Below are 15138 nucleotides of genomic sequence, written 5' to 3' on the forward strand. Positions count from 1 at the left end.
AAAACAACGAGGAGTCCTTGTGGCACCTTAGAGACTAACACATTTATTTGGGCATAAGCTTTTGTGGGCTAGAACCCACTTCATCAGATGTATGTTTAGGAGACTGATGTTTCATATTCAAGAGACTTAGGTGAGTAGGAACTTAAGCTCCAGTCACTATCATTTAGGCACCTTTGACATTTTCCCCAGACTGACCTGAAATAATCAGTTAAATTCACTGACTGCAGTTAATCTCTCGGTTCCTTTAATAAATCATATAGTTGTAAATGTGAAACGTGCTTTGATAAGTTTACGTTTCCAAAACATTTAAGGTTGTTTTGTTTATTAAAAATAAATTGTATATGCCGTTGTGTATTTAATTAAATTTCAGTGACAATCCTAATTCGGCTTGACACAAACCATGAGCAAAAAGATAATCATCTAGTAAATGAGCAACATATCATTCACCATTTTTAACATACTAAAAATGTAGAATTAATAAGCATCTGAAAATATTAAGCTGTATAATTGCTTAAATAAATGTATATAGTTATATTGTACCCTCCTAGGTAGCAAAAAGATGTACCAAATCTAGTGTAAAGTCTCTATTTAGTTGTAAATCAACATGTTTTAATAATTGAATCAACCAGTGAGAATGTACCTTTCTTTAAAAATAACTGAAGTACAAATAGAAAAATTGATTAAATCCATTATTTAAATTGAGACTTTCTACTAGGTGATTTAAATCATGTTAAAATCATTGATTTAAGTCTCTTATTTAAATCAATCCATCCTGCAGGAAATACCTAGTTCTTTTTTGGAATTTTGATTACTTCTCTCAAAACCTGGTCACCAAGACCCTATTCATCTCAGCACCCATGGGATCAACGTGTTTGCATCCTTCCCCTAAAAGACTGAATATTACCTGCTTTGGTCAGGAAGGTCTAACCTTTGAGCAGCTCGGGCATGTCAGTTGTGAATTACCAGGTGATAATGGAAAGATTCCATTATCCCATGTGGTATATCTCATTTTGATTTTTGATCCTCTTCCAAAGGATCAGAGCAGCCTGCAAAAAAATCTGGGCACCAAAGGCCAAACTGTGGCAAAATATGCCCTAGGAGAGGTCTATGATTCATCAGACACATGTGCTAAGTGTGTGGCCTCCAGAGTGACTCTCCCAGTGTATTCATGATTCTAGATGTCTGGACTCATTTCTGAGGCCCAATTGAGGATCGAGGCACTACTTTTCAGCTCCAAGACAATGATGCCCTCAACAAGATGAAGCCCACCAGCCCTAAGGGTTGTGAGTTCAATCCTTGAGGGGGCCATTTAGGGATCTGGGGCAAAAAATGGGGATTGGTCCTGCTTTGAGCAGGGGGTTGGACTAGATGACCTCCTGAGGTCCCTTCCAACCCTTGTATTCTATGATTCTATGATTCTATAAGGCTCATTCTCTCAGCCTATCCCAGTCTTCTGCTACCAGAGGCCATATCCATGGCAAGAGGACAGATCTCTCCAATGGAAGCCCCAGGCCCAGTTTCATTCAGAATACCTGGCCAAGAAACAGACCCAAGCAAGGCCATCATAACTCTAGCAGTGACCCTGCCTCATCTACCTGCCGTCTACAGGTTCAACAGGATTGTAGAGAACCACGTGCTCACCTATCTGTGTCCCTTCCTGTTGCAGATCACCTCTCCCATTTCTTTGATGCCTTGTGTGTGATTACCACCGATCCAGGCATGTTAGACATTGTCTAAAATGGTTATAACAGCCAATTCCACAATAAGTCTCTTCCTAAATCTCCTTTCCTGCTTCAAGGATCATTCTCATGAGAAAGTGTTTCTAGAGGAATTTCTTCTCACAAAAGAGGCAATACAGGGAATCCTGCAAAGATGCCTGGGGAAAGGTACTTTGCTGATTGCCAGGAGGTAGATGGCCTTCATTCCATCTTAGCTCTTCAGGGACTAAACCAGGGGTCTCAAACACGCAGCCCACAGAGTTATTTGCTGCGGCCCGCCAAGCTCCCTGCACCCCCCACAAGTTATTTCCTGCGGCCACCAAGCTCCCCTCACCCACCACCCACCCTCCCCCCAGTGCGCCGCGTCCCCACTCCTCTGCCTACCTCCACAACTGTTTGGTGGCGCTTAGTGCTTTCCAGGGGGGAGGGGGAGGAGTGGGGATCTGCCTGCTCAGGGGAAGAGGTGGAGAAGAGACAGGGCAGGGATTTGGGGAAGGGGTTGGAATAGGGGCAGGGAGGGGGAAGAGTTGGGGTGGGGACTTTGGGGAAGGGGTTGGAATGGGGGCAGGGAACGGATAGGAAGAGGCGGGCCAGGGCGGGGCCTCATGGAAGAGGTGGAGTGGGGGCAGGGCCAGGGGCAGGGGTGTGTGTGTCAGCGATGTGGCCCTTGGGCCAATGTACTAGTCCTCATGTGGCCCTTGTGGTGATTTGGAGTTTGAGATCCCTGGACTAAACAACTACATAAAGATCTTCAAGTTCAGAATGCTGATCTTCAAATCACCACCCCTTCCCTCTCCCAAGGAGACCGGTATGTGGCCCTGAACCTCAAGGATGTCTCCTACCACATACCCATCAGATACTCACACCACTGTTCTCAGAGGTTCTGTGTGGGAGAGACACACTGCCTGCCAGTACAAAGTGCTACTCCTCCCCGTGTCCGCAGCCCTGAGAGCTATTTAAAACAAAAACAAAAACAAAAAAACCACAAGCATCTGGTTGTGGTAGCTGTACAAGAGTAGCTCCAGGAATTGTTGTGCCTCAGAGATCCATCCCCCTCTGAGGTGCAACTCTTCCTCTATGGTCCTCTGGCTACAAGGAGGAGAAAACAGGTCACTGTAACACTTGGAAGGGTGCAGCTTACTTCTCCCCTCATGCTAGGCCATTGAATAGAGGGTGGGTGAAGCCAAGGCTCCTCCCTTCCCTTGTACCTCTTCACTTGCCTAAAAAGGGGGATTATCCAGGGACCAGGGGCTGCACCAGACCCCAGGATAGATCTTGCTTAGCTAAGCAAGGGGTGAAGTAGACCATACTCCTCCTTACTCACCTGCTCAGCCAAGTAAGACGAGGGCTAGAGTCATTATTTTTTAAAAAAGTCTTAATTCATCATTTTTGATTCTCAGTATTCAGTGAGTGCACCCTTGCTTCATTCACTGCCCGATATTCAACCTCCGCTACCTTACTCACATTGAGTACTCCCTCACTCCATGAACAGTCACTGTAGTAAGGTTGCTGTCTCCAGAACACCTGTTTGTGGCATAGGATGGCTCTGCAGCACCCCTTCCTCATTTTCGCCTCAGAGTTTTCCATCTCTCCTAGGGATTCGCATGGCTCAGCCCCCCAGCTGGGTCACTCTCAGAGTTCAGTCCCCTTTCAGGGTACTCAAAGTCCAAAATAAACACCACCTTTGACAACAGCCCCAAGTTAACATAAACTAAAGGTATTCTGCCCCCTCCTGGGCTCAACTCATAGTTCTTCTCACTCTGACCAGATTGCTGACCCTCCTGGCTTTTCCCTGCTGGCAGTCCAAGTACAGCATAAACCAAAGTGGTCTCCCATCTCTCCTGGGACTCACACCCTATTTAAACCAAGTCTCACTCTTTACCAAAGCAATGAGTCCCAGTGCTTATCTCCCTGTGACAACCTCCCCCTCTTCCAGAATGAGACTGCAGCTCCCCTAGACTAGGAAAAGTCATCCACCACTTCCACCTTTCTCCCCAGCTTCTGGGCTAGATATTTTAAAGGCCTGACTGAGTCACATGACCCACCAGTCACATAGCCTTCCTTTTCCCCACCTGAGGAGGTAAGCAAAATGTGTCACAGGTGGGGCTGGATCTCTCCCCTTAAAGGGGCTGGCCACCCTGTGACTGTCCCACTGAAATCAGGAGGGCGGTGGGATTACTTGAAGAGTAAGGTGCTACTCAGTGTAAGTGACAGAATCTGGCCCTTAGAAATCTGTCACAACCTGCACAATTTCAGGATAATTGCACCTGTATTTCCCCTCTGAGATCCCTTGATTTCAGGCTCCCAGCTGTCACCACCAGGTCTCTCTCCCTCCAGACTGGGATTTTAGGTTTGCAGTCCCTCTGTACCTCACTGTGATTTTCCCACCAGGTCTGACCAGGGTCCAGCATCTGGCGTTAACTCTTTCCCCAGGGGCTACAACAGTGAATATCAATTACCGACCAGACTTCACAAAGCAAAAAACATTTATTCTTAGGGCAAACGCATGACAGAGAAAACAGGAGTTCCTACAGGCCTCCTACTAATCATAGCAGAAGTCACCTATCTTCCACCTGGGGCATCCAATAGGCCCTAGCCCAAGGGATGCTGGCCTTTCCTTGCACAAAAAGTCCGGTGTATTTGCTTGCTCAGAAAAAAAAGGCCCTTTGTCACTTTAAACCCAGCCATTTATATCAAAAACCCTTTCTTTGTCATTTGGTCCCAGCTTGAAACAGCATATACTAACCACCAACCGAATCCCTGGCCCACAATGCCAGACTGGGGACGCCATTCTAAGAGTACCCCGCCCCATCCCCCACTGGCCTGACCTTGCACATCTGTGTACAAAGTCACACCAGTGGGAGCAGAGTGGCGCACTTTTCCAAATGGTGTCCTCCGGTCATGCTGTCTGGAGAGGCTCACCACTGTGAGTGCCTACCTCAGGGAAGGCTGTCAGGAAAAAAACGATTACTGACCTTCCATAACTGTTGTTCTTTGAGATGTTGCTCACAGCCATTCCAAAGCAGGTGTGTGCTCCCCCTGAGAACAGTTCTCTCTCAGAGGTATCCATCAGGTAGGCCCTGGAGTTGCGCACTCATAATGCTGCTATAAAGGGGCCTGCCGCCCCACTACCCTCTCAGTTCTGTGTCTCACAGTACTGCCTGTGACTGTGTCTGGAACTTCATCTCGTCCTTGTGTTTCCTGCAAGTACATGCTCTCTGCTTTACTGTCCTGGAAAGTGGCCTTCCTGGTGGCCATTACTTCTGCCAGAATGGTCTTGGAGATCCGAGCCCTGACTTCGGAACCAGCTTATGCGGTCTGAGGCTCTGGCATGAGCTGGCACCTGGTCTGTCAGCATCACACCCCCATCTGATACCAGACCTAGGTGGGTTACTAGTATGATAGGTATTCAGTGCCCCACGGAGTCCTCCCTGCCAGCCCTTGGTGAGGCAGTCTGGTGTAATCAGTAGCAGATTAAAGCAGAATCAAACTTCCTTCCGAATGGGCTCCCAAATTCTTTAACTGAAGGGGCTCACAAATGATGTGACTGTCACCACCACCCTCAAAATACATGAGCAAATTTTAGGCCCCATGACTTTGATCGGAGCCACATTTAGTCTTCATCCATCCCTGAAGCTGTATGAGCCCTGTATGCAGCAATACTGTCTCTCTGATATAGTAGAATATGGGGACAGCAACAGTTAAAGGAATATAAGTGGTTGCTGGGTATTAGGGCTCCAACAGGTGAGTGCCAGGGGCCCTATAGATGTGAGGGAGGGGATATTTCCCCTAGATACACCAGAGAAACAATCAGGCCTGCCATCCTCCTCTAAAGATTTGGACCACTTCCTGTTTGGAATCTAACATTCCACTACTTGCAGTTGAGGTAAATCTTTTTAGTATAAGTGTTGTAATACGACTTCCAGCTTCCGAGTGAATAGCTCTTTTGCAACTACTTCAAGGTTAATTGTCTTTAGCTCAAGAAGCTTGTTAGATGTTGGCACGAAGCTTTTTACCCTTCTGCTCCCCAGGGTAAATGTGATATTTTAGCTGAACCCTTGAATCCACCAGGGCACAAACTGATATAGCAAAGAGGATTGTCAAAAGAACCTCTTGTGAATTGCAGCTGAGATTTTCAAAAGCAGCTAGTGATTTGGGGTTCCTTGAATTTTGGGTGTCCAGCTAGAAACAACTTTAAAAGGGTCTGATTCTCAGAAAGTATTGAGTACTCACCCTCTGAAAAACCCAGTCCCCTTGGGTACCCTAAATAGAACATCCAAAAATTAAAGCACCCCAAATCCCTAGTTGCTTTTGAAAATTTTGCCTCTCATCCTTTATCCTTTATTAATTTTAGCTGGAGTCCCATAGTGAGTTACAAAATGCGATTCACAATCTGCTACTTGATGTGCTTTAAAAATTGAATTGTTGCAAAAATGTGTAGTACTCCACAATAAGAGGTAATCTTTCCTATTGACTTCAAATAGATCTGCAGCAAACATGAGCAAGGGCAATCCAGAATCTCACATGGTTTCAACAGTTCTTTTGCAGTTTGCTTTCTCCACTCTTGGATCTTCTCTTCCATGGCAGCATTCGTAACAGGCCAGATTAGGACATCTCTGGCTCTGTTCTTACACTTCTTAATAGCCAGATGGGAGAGTAGACTGTGCTTTCAATTTCTGACTTCATGCTGTGTGGTATTAGATCACAATCCCCACTAAACCATGTTATCCATTCTAATGGGACCAGAGCACACGGTGTTGTGACTGAAGACTTTCCTGGCTTTCAGAAGCTTAAATGTAGCTATTCTCCACCTTCTGGAAGGGCATGAGGCAGCGCTGGGCAATTTTAACTATGTTGAAGAAGTTTTGGGACATTTGATAGTTAAAGAGGATCAGCTGACTTGTGATAAACAGCAGGGATTTTAATTCCCCTACATCTCCAATGCTAACCTCGCTATAAAGAGTTAACTTTCCCTAGCCATTTCTAACCATCTAAAACATCAAGCTTAGTGATAAGAGGCAGGGACCCTCAAAAGCCCTTCTCTTCTGGGAAGCATCAGCACACTTTCTGGTGTCTCTTTCTCCTGCTTCAGCTGGACATTACTGTCCATATGAATCAGACATTAGCCAACACAGACAGTGTGATTACTCTGAAAGAATTAAGGGATGAGGGCTCATTTGTCATCCTAATCATCTATTGTTCCTCTGACAAAACCAGTCAGGCTGGTTGCAGGTAGTTAGTCAGGACCACACACCCATTAATAACAGAGTAGCTTGTTATGTGTGTTTCAAATGCACAGAAAGTAAGACGTTCACTTGACATTTATCATTACATTATACTACGATCACTACAGCTTATTATATGGTTGCTTTCACAGTTTATTATGAAATTGATGTACAGTGACCTGAGAACCTTGGCAGGCCTGCTCAGGGGCTTTATATATGCAGTGATTATCTATCTCGTAGCAGGAGGAGGCTGTTCCTCACACAAGGAATTCAAGAAAATGTGGCAAGGTTCACAGGAACTAGGTTGTTCTAAGAGTTTCATGCACTGGGCATTCTACCACTGGGGCCCTTTGTGGGGAATTTAGTGCTGGACTGATAGCCTTGAGAACTGAAGTCCTATCAACAGAATAAATATTAGCATAGGCTTCCCACATGCCACTGTGCTAACCTGCCTGAATACAGCCCAGAAGAGCCATGGTTAGGGAGATGAAAAGAGCTCAGTGTCCATGCCCTATTAAACAATTGGCTTCTCTGCAAAGACAGTCAGCAAAGTGCTATTTGTGGTAGTGATTTTATGAGACTGGCATCTATTCACTAGAAACTTAACTGAGTCTTCCAATTCATTTCACATGGGGGCCACCAAATTGCTGTCTGGTAGAAATCATTTTCAGCCATTACTGACCTGGAGACCAGGCGACCTAGGTGTGAGACTTTATATCCCGTTATGAATCTCCCAGAATACTTATTCTCTGTGTATATTTAATTTTGATTTTTGGTTTTGCCAAATAGATCAAAAGGTAGAAGCATTATTGAACAAATAGATGAAATCCCTTTTCTCTTTCTTCCACCTCCTCCTCAGCATAGCTCTTACATAGGAATAGACAACTGTGCTGAGAGACACAGAAAATATACTGTAGTATGGATTGTGGATTACTCTCTCTAACACACTGATTTAGGGGAAATTTGCACAACTTTCCCAATGCTGATAGAGGAAATATAGAGGTTCTCCAATGCCATTTACACCCCTCTCTTCTAATAACATGCAGCTCTGAAGTCTTGTAAGCAAGTCTTACTCGTTTCCCTGGAAATAAGTCTTCATTTTTGCTGTAATCGCTAACTATCGCACACTGGGATCTGGGAGCATGACTACACCAGTTTAAGTCTATGTCTTATATCAATGACTGGCTTGGCATTCATACTTTCCACAAAACAACTCAAAACATATACATTCTAAAAAGCAGCCCAAGAGCATGCTATTGAGCCAAATGGCAAAGAATTCCCTTCGCCAAAGCTGAACAAAAGTCCCCAAGGGAGGACAGCACAGCAGCCAGGTGTGGCAGTGGAGCCCAGACCTTCCATAATGAAATAAAAACAATTCCCTCCCTCCCTTATCTCCAGAAGCGGATAAAGACTGTACGGTACCTCCAGAAAATGACCTGACCCAGGGAAGCCATGGTAATGGGACTGGTTCAGACAGGCGAAGCGTAGGGTGCATAACAATTCAATGCAGTATTCAGTGCAGCCTCTTTCCCTTTGAGACACATTCGTCTAAGTTCCAGCTACTCTGCTTAAATAGCTGAACTCAGGTAAGGAGTGGTGACTCCAGGAGGGGAAAGTTGAGGTATGAGGAAGCCAACAGGACATGATCAGGCTTCCCATCAGGCACAATCACAGCAACAAGGCACAGCTTTTTCAGTATTATAGGACAGTAGCCTTGACTCCTATGTTAAGGTTGCCTATCTTGTCCTATTATAAAAACATTTCCAACTTTTTCTTTTGAGGAATTCTTACAGCCTCCAAAATTTGCTGCAGAGATGTGAAAATTGGAAGGGGGATGGTCCTGAGGTCAGAGAGGGGCCTTTTGCTCATCCCATGCAAATCCATTCAGATATGGCCAAGTTATAAAATGGCAAAAATCACCATTAGGGGTCTGTATTATACTCAGTAGAGTTTGCTAGAGGCTTGCTGTTAAAATCAACAGACCTTCAATCTACACTGAGCTCGCTCCTCATCCCCACTGAGCCTCCTCACAGACCCCATCTGAACTGGACATGCTCCCCAGCATCTCCCGATACCATACTAAAGTAGTCATGTGGAGCCATAGGCTCTAGCACAGTAGAGGGTAGTACATGTTCCCTCTCTGACACCCAACTTTTTTCCTCCCTGGTGATTCTCCCAACTCTGTCCACCCTATATCTGGGGACTTAAAATGCAACAGGCATTTCTTCTGCCCCTAAAACATGCACTCTTACTGCTGCTCCCCCAGACCAAACCACTTCCTGTTTCCCATCTCCTCCCCATCCTGGCTACTGGTGCAAGCAGAGCCTGCAAAGGCTAGCAGGAAGCAGAGACCCTGCAGCACTTTCTCCTCCTGCTCTGACAGGGAGGGGAAGCTCTAAGAGGCAAAGGGGGAGAGAGGAGAACAGAGAGAAGACCTGTGGGGAGAGCAGAGGAGTGCAAGCTGCTTGTGTCAGATAGATCCTGAATTTGTGTGGGGGACTCTGTCTACCCAGTCCCTTGTGTGTGGATTGAGATGAGGGAGCCTGTGTGAGTGTGGATTTGGGGGAAGCCTGCAAATGCCTGTAAAATGAGGATAACAACACTTATCCCTACGCTGCCCTGGGCTGCTGTGATGATAAATTAGTTAATATCTGTACAGGGCTTTCCTGTGCAGTGGCAGGGAACTGGGAACATTCCAGTACCTTGCCCATCCTAACAAAAACTGCCATTTTCTTTGTGCCAACCACAGCTCCAAAGTGGGACTCCTGTTCATACAGTCCCCCAAGACACAAGACCCTCAAGGCAGCACCACTGATCCAGGGAGTACTTGCTGCTGCTTGGCAGAGATCACACTGGACACAAAGGCTTAGGCAGAGTTTAAGGTGTGATGTCCCACAGGGACGGCGGCTAAAGGGGTCAGAGTTAAGAATATGTGCTTGTGTTCTATGTGCAGCAACACCTTACCTGTGCATTTCCTCATGTGCAGAAGTTGGTAGTTTGTTTTTCAGGCCAGGGTACAGCTTCTAAACTGTTCTCTTTATGCAGCTATTAGGAGCTCCCCATTAGGTAAGCCAGTGAGAGAATGTGCTCAGCTGTGGTACAAGAAGCAGGACAGGTCAGAGGGGATGAAGGCTGTGGGAGAGCAAGGAGTGGCTGGGAAAAGACTATGGCTGCCATCCAGGCATGTAAATCAGTGGTCTCATTTTCAGAGGTGTTAAGCATCTGCTGTTCCCATTGACTTGAATGGCTCACCCCCTCTCCAAATCCAGCCACTCATTTAGGTGCTACCATAGATTTGAGGGTTTAACTTTAGATCCCTAGGTTTGAACATTCTGATGACTTGAATGCTATAAGACTTGTCCAAAATCTGTGGTAGGGCTCTGAGCAGAACCTGATTCTCCTGGGGGCCAGTCCTTTGCTCTAACCTTCTTCCTATTGTATCTGAATGAAAACAGAGGGTTTTCCTCCCTTTTTACCAATACAATTACTATGGCTGTCTGATCATTATGATTATTTAAGGTTATGAAGTGTTTCTTTCCTATACTGCCGCTGTCTCATATGTTACTTTTTTGCTTTAAAATGGATATTATATTTATTTGGTAGTTTTCCATTGATGAAAAATGGGTGTGATTCTAACAATCAGGATTTCAGTGGAAGCACATAACTTGAGGTTGATGTGACCCAATGTGAAATGACCCTAAAGAAACATCCTGTTGCTCTCACCGACAACTGAATGAAAGTTGCCACTTGACCAAGCATGCAGACCAGGTTTCTCATTTCAGAGCTAATTAAACAATTGGGGGGGAGGGAGGTGGTCAAGATTACAGCACACATTACTTCACTTCACAAAGCCAGACTCTTCAATGAGCAGGTTACAGTCCACTTCCCAAACACAGTGGAATGACTCCTACGCTCTGCTATCAGGGGTTCTCACTCTTTATACAGAACTATTACTAACAGAACCCCTATGAGTTATCAGTATAACACAGGAGAGTTCTTCATCTCTGTGGCAAAGCCTTACCACGTCTCAGGGCCAATGACTTTCTTCTGAGATGCTGAAGGAGTAATGTGAGAGGTAGGAGGAGAACCAGAAGAGGATGGAGTCATGAAAAGCCACGGGATGGCAGGATTTCAAGAAGTGATCAGCAGTGTCCAAGGCATCCGATAGGTCAAGGAGGAGGAGGATAGAGAACTGGCCCTGAAGTTTCGCCAGGAAGAGGTGTTTAGAAATACTGGAGGTTGTTGGAGACCTCTGCATCTCCTCCTCGGCTCCCAGCCTTATCTCCCCAGGCCTTGGATGTGTGTGGAGAGAGACTCCGTGCTGACACCCCTGGCCTATGGGTAAAGAGAATCCCAGCTGCTCCTCTCCCCAGGCCTGGAAGGGGTGGGTGAAGAGACTCCCTACTGATTCCACCTCTCCTCGACCTCAGCCAGCACCAGAAGGCAGGGAGGGAGGCATTGAGAGTCCTGACCTTGGGGAGCCAAGGGAAACCTTGGATCTCAACAAAGAAAGGAGTGGAGCTGGCTGTGTACTGCTGGAAATTATTCAGGGACATTTACTCAAAACCTCACAAAGGCCTCCCAGGTTTGGCCCCGAGCCTCATATTTGCCGCCTTCTGTTTGCTTTTCATAAACTTTTGTGCTAGTGAAATTTTGTCAGCAAGAATGTTTGCAGAAAGGGAAACTGTCACAACTGTCTGTGCGAATATGTATCCACCGGAGCATTTGCTTCTGCGGTATCACACAGCCATCTTGAAATCTCTTGGTCGGCTTGGGGCAAAGCCATCTGGCAAAAGCCATGGCCCGCCATGCAGCCCAAATGGATAATTAGGAACAACAACCACGTGAAGCAATAGCAGTGGCAAAGAGGTTGTGAACAACCTGTTGGCTGAAGTATGTTTGCAGAAAACATGTACTTGTCGAACCATTTGAACAATGCATAACAGTGAAGTCTGTTGGCAAATAATTTGTGAATAGAAAAAGGGACTAAGTTCATTAAATAAATGTACAGCACACAGGGCTGCTCATGAGTAGAAGCACTATCCACCTTGCTGGGATATCCAGGCAGAACAACTCCTCGTAGGCATTGGCACTGAATGCAGCCGACAAGGCTAAAAGAATTGGCACGGGCACATGACCCTGATAGCAGATCATCAACCAGTGTTAGCAGAGCATTGCAATCCCCGTACCACACCCAGCTGACTGTAGATCCTGAGGTTTATACACAGGGGCAACGCCCACAAACAGTGCCTTGAAAAAGCATCAATGACAGGTGTATACACTACACCAAATAAAAGAGAAAATCAACCAGATCAAACAGAAGCGAAGTCTCCAGATAAGAGCCCAGTGTGCAGGTGTCTCCTCTGTAACAAGGTGGGGACAAAATGGCACACAGGATGCTTACAGATGTAACAATATAGTACACAGAAAATAAAAGACATCACGGTTTCCTGGCTACATGCACCCAGGGAGAGGTTATCCTCTGTAGGGCAGGGTACTTACTTCGGTAGGATAGACAAATGGATAGCTTTCAGTTTGGGTAAAGAAGGTGCTCACGCCCAACCTTCGCTCACAGAGGTCACAGGCAGCAACTGGCAGAGTAAGACAGCCTGACTAGCCTGGTTCCCAGAGCTGACCCTTTGGCTCACCCGGTAGACGAAGTGCCTTATTTAATAGCCCTCTTTTTGGATGAATAATGGAGAGCTATAAACAGTTTCTGAAGAGGGATCCCATCCCATTATCCTCAGCTGGAAGAATGGTGGCTCCAAAATTTGCTTTGTAGGAAAAAAATAAAGGAGAATCATAGAATCATAGAATATCAGGGTTGGAAGGGACCCCAGAAGGTCATCTAGTCCAACCCCCTGCTCAAAGCAGGACCAATCCTCAAGGCTCAGGTCCAACAAACCCCGGTCATCGATGGACAGGATTGAACCTGGGACCTCTGGAGCTCGGTGCATGAGCCTCTACAGCAGGAGCTAAAAGTCAACTGCCTGTTAACTAAGGCTGTAGAGCAGGCTCATTTTCTCTCTCTAAGTGGTCTCGGTGCCACTAGATGGGACAGAACACTATACTCAGCAGAGACTTCCCAGTTGAAATCCCCAATGAGTCCCCCCTTGTAACACCAACAGACACTGGTTGTCCGTGTGTGGGATCAAACTGGGGATCTCTGGAGCTTAGTGCATGAGCCTCTACCACATGAGCTAAAAGCCACCTGGCTAGGTAGGTAAGGCTGTAGAGCAGACTCATTTTCTCTCTCTCTTTAAGTGGTCTCGGTGCCACTAGATGGGACAGAACACCACCCCCAGCAGGTGTGTGGGTTACACAGGCACCACGAATGTCTAGCAATGCCTAGGTAGTTATTTAATATTTATATTCTGGCTATTAATAATAAACGAGAACATTATTATTATTGTTGAAACCAATGCATTGTCCCAGTTTCAATATACCTGACTGGCTGATCTCCACCTATGCTCCATCACCCCCCTTCTCAGTCCCTAGTAGTATGATGAGCCCAGCTGCAACCGTGCTGGGCTCCAGCACAGCACCACCACATAAGGCTGCTGTGTGCAATGAGCCTAGGATGCAGCCAACCCTGAGCGTGGCAGATTGTGCAGGTCATGGGGTGGAACTTGCCCACTTTCAAGGGTGCAACAGCTCAAGGGCTAGGCCCAGCAGAAGCACAGATGGCCATTTTTGGATTTACTGGAGTCAGAGAGGAATTAGAGGTGAGTGTGAGCAGTTGGTCACAAAAAGCTGGATTACTAAAGAACAGTTGCAATTAGCCCTGGTCTTTCAGCTGATTAAAAAAAAAATTAACAGACAAAACTCTGATAACTCACTTAAAGTTGCTAAAGAACGAGAATGTTAAAATGTAGTTATCGATTCCTACGGACACTAGCTAAGCCTAACCAATTAAACCTATCATAGTGAACAGTTAAGGAAAGTAGATAAAAGTCAAATACACTCACAGCTCAGCCTCCCATGTGTATGACTTTCTGTCCCTGCCAACCCGGGCTGCATTTGAACCAATAACCTACAGAAAAAGGTTACATCTGCTATTCTATATCACTCAGGCTAATTCCCCCAGCTGTCTGTGGGCAGTGTGTGTGAGACCCCTTTGTGTACGGAAAATGACATAATTCCTGATGAGACTCTGACAGCAGAGAATAGGCAAAATAGTAGCAGGAAGGTGCCAGCCACTTGGTTCTAGCTTCCCATAATGTGCAAGCTGCTCCCAGTTCACCCTCATGAATGCAAGGAACAGGTAGGTGGCTGCACTTCTGCAACTCATCTCACTGCCAGCAGCACAGTGTCCCCTACTGTCACACTGGGAACTTGGTTCTGTACTGACTCAGATGAAAGGACACGCCAACATAGAATCAGAGAAGATTAGGGTTGGAAGAGACCTCAGAAGAGTCAGCTAGTCCCACCCCCTACTCAAAGCAGGACCAAACACCAACTAAATCATCCCAGCCAGGGCTTTGACAAGCCGGGCCTTAAGAACATCTAAGGATGGAGATTCCACCGCCTCCCGAGGTAACCCATTCCAGGGCTTCACCACCCTCTTAGTGAAATAGTGTTTCCTAATATCCAACCTAAACCTCCCCCTCTGCAACTTGAGACCACTGCTCCTCGTCCTGTCACCTGCTACCACTGAGAACAGCTGAGCTCCATCCTCTTTGGAACCCCCCCATCAGGTAGTTGAAGGCTGCTATCAAATCCCCCCTCACTCTTCTCTTCTGCAGACTAAATAACCCCAGTTCCCTCAGCCTCTCCTCTTAAGTCATGTGCCCCAGCTCTCTGAGCATTTTCATTGCCCTCTGCTGGACTCTCTTCAATTTGTCCACATCCTTTCTGGATTGAGGGCCCCACAACTGGACGCAGTACTTCAGGTGTGGCCTCACCAGTGCCGAATAGAGGGGAATAATCACCTCCCTCAATCTGCTGGCCATGCTCCTACTAATACAGCCCCATTTGCTGTTGACCCTCTTGGCAATGAGGGCACAGTGCTGACTCATATCCAGCTTCTCACCCACTGTAATCCCCAGGTCCTTTTCTGCAGAACTGCCGCTTAGCCAGTCGGTCCCCAGCCTGTAGCAGTGCATGGGATTCTTCCGTCCTAAGTGCAGGACTCTGCACTTGTCCTTGCTGAACCTCATCAGATTTCTTTTGGCCCAATCCTCCAATTTGTCTAG

Source organism: Lepidochelys kempii, chromosome 1 (genome assembly GCF_965140285.1).
Source record: "Lepidochelys kempii isolate rLepKem1 chromosome 1, rLepKem1.hap1, whole genome shotgun sequence".
NCBI classification, from domain to species: Eukaryota; Metazoa; Chordata; order Testudines; family Cheloniidae; genus Lepidochelys; species Lepidochelys kempii.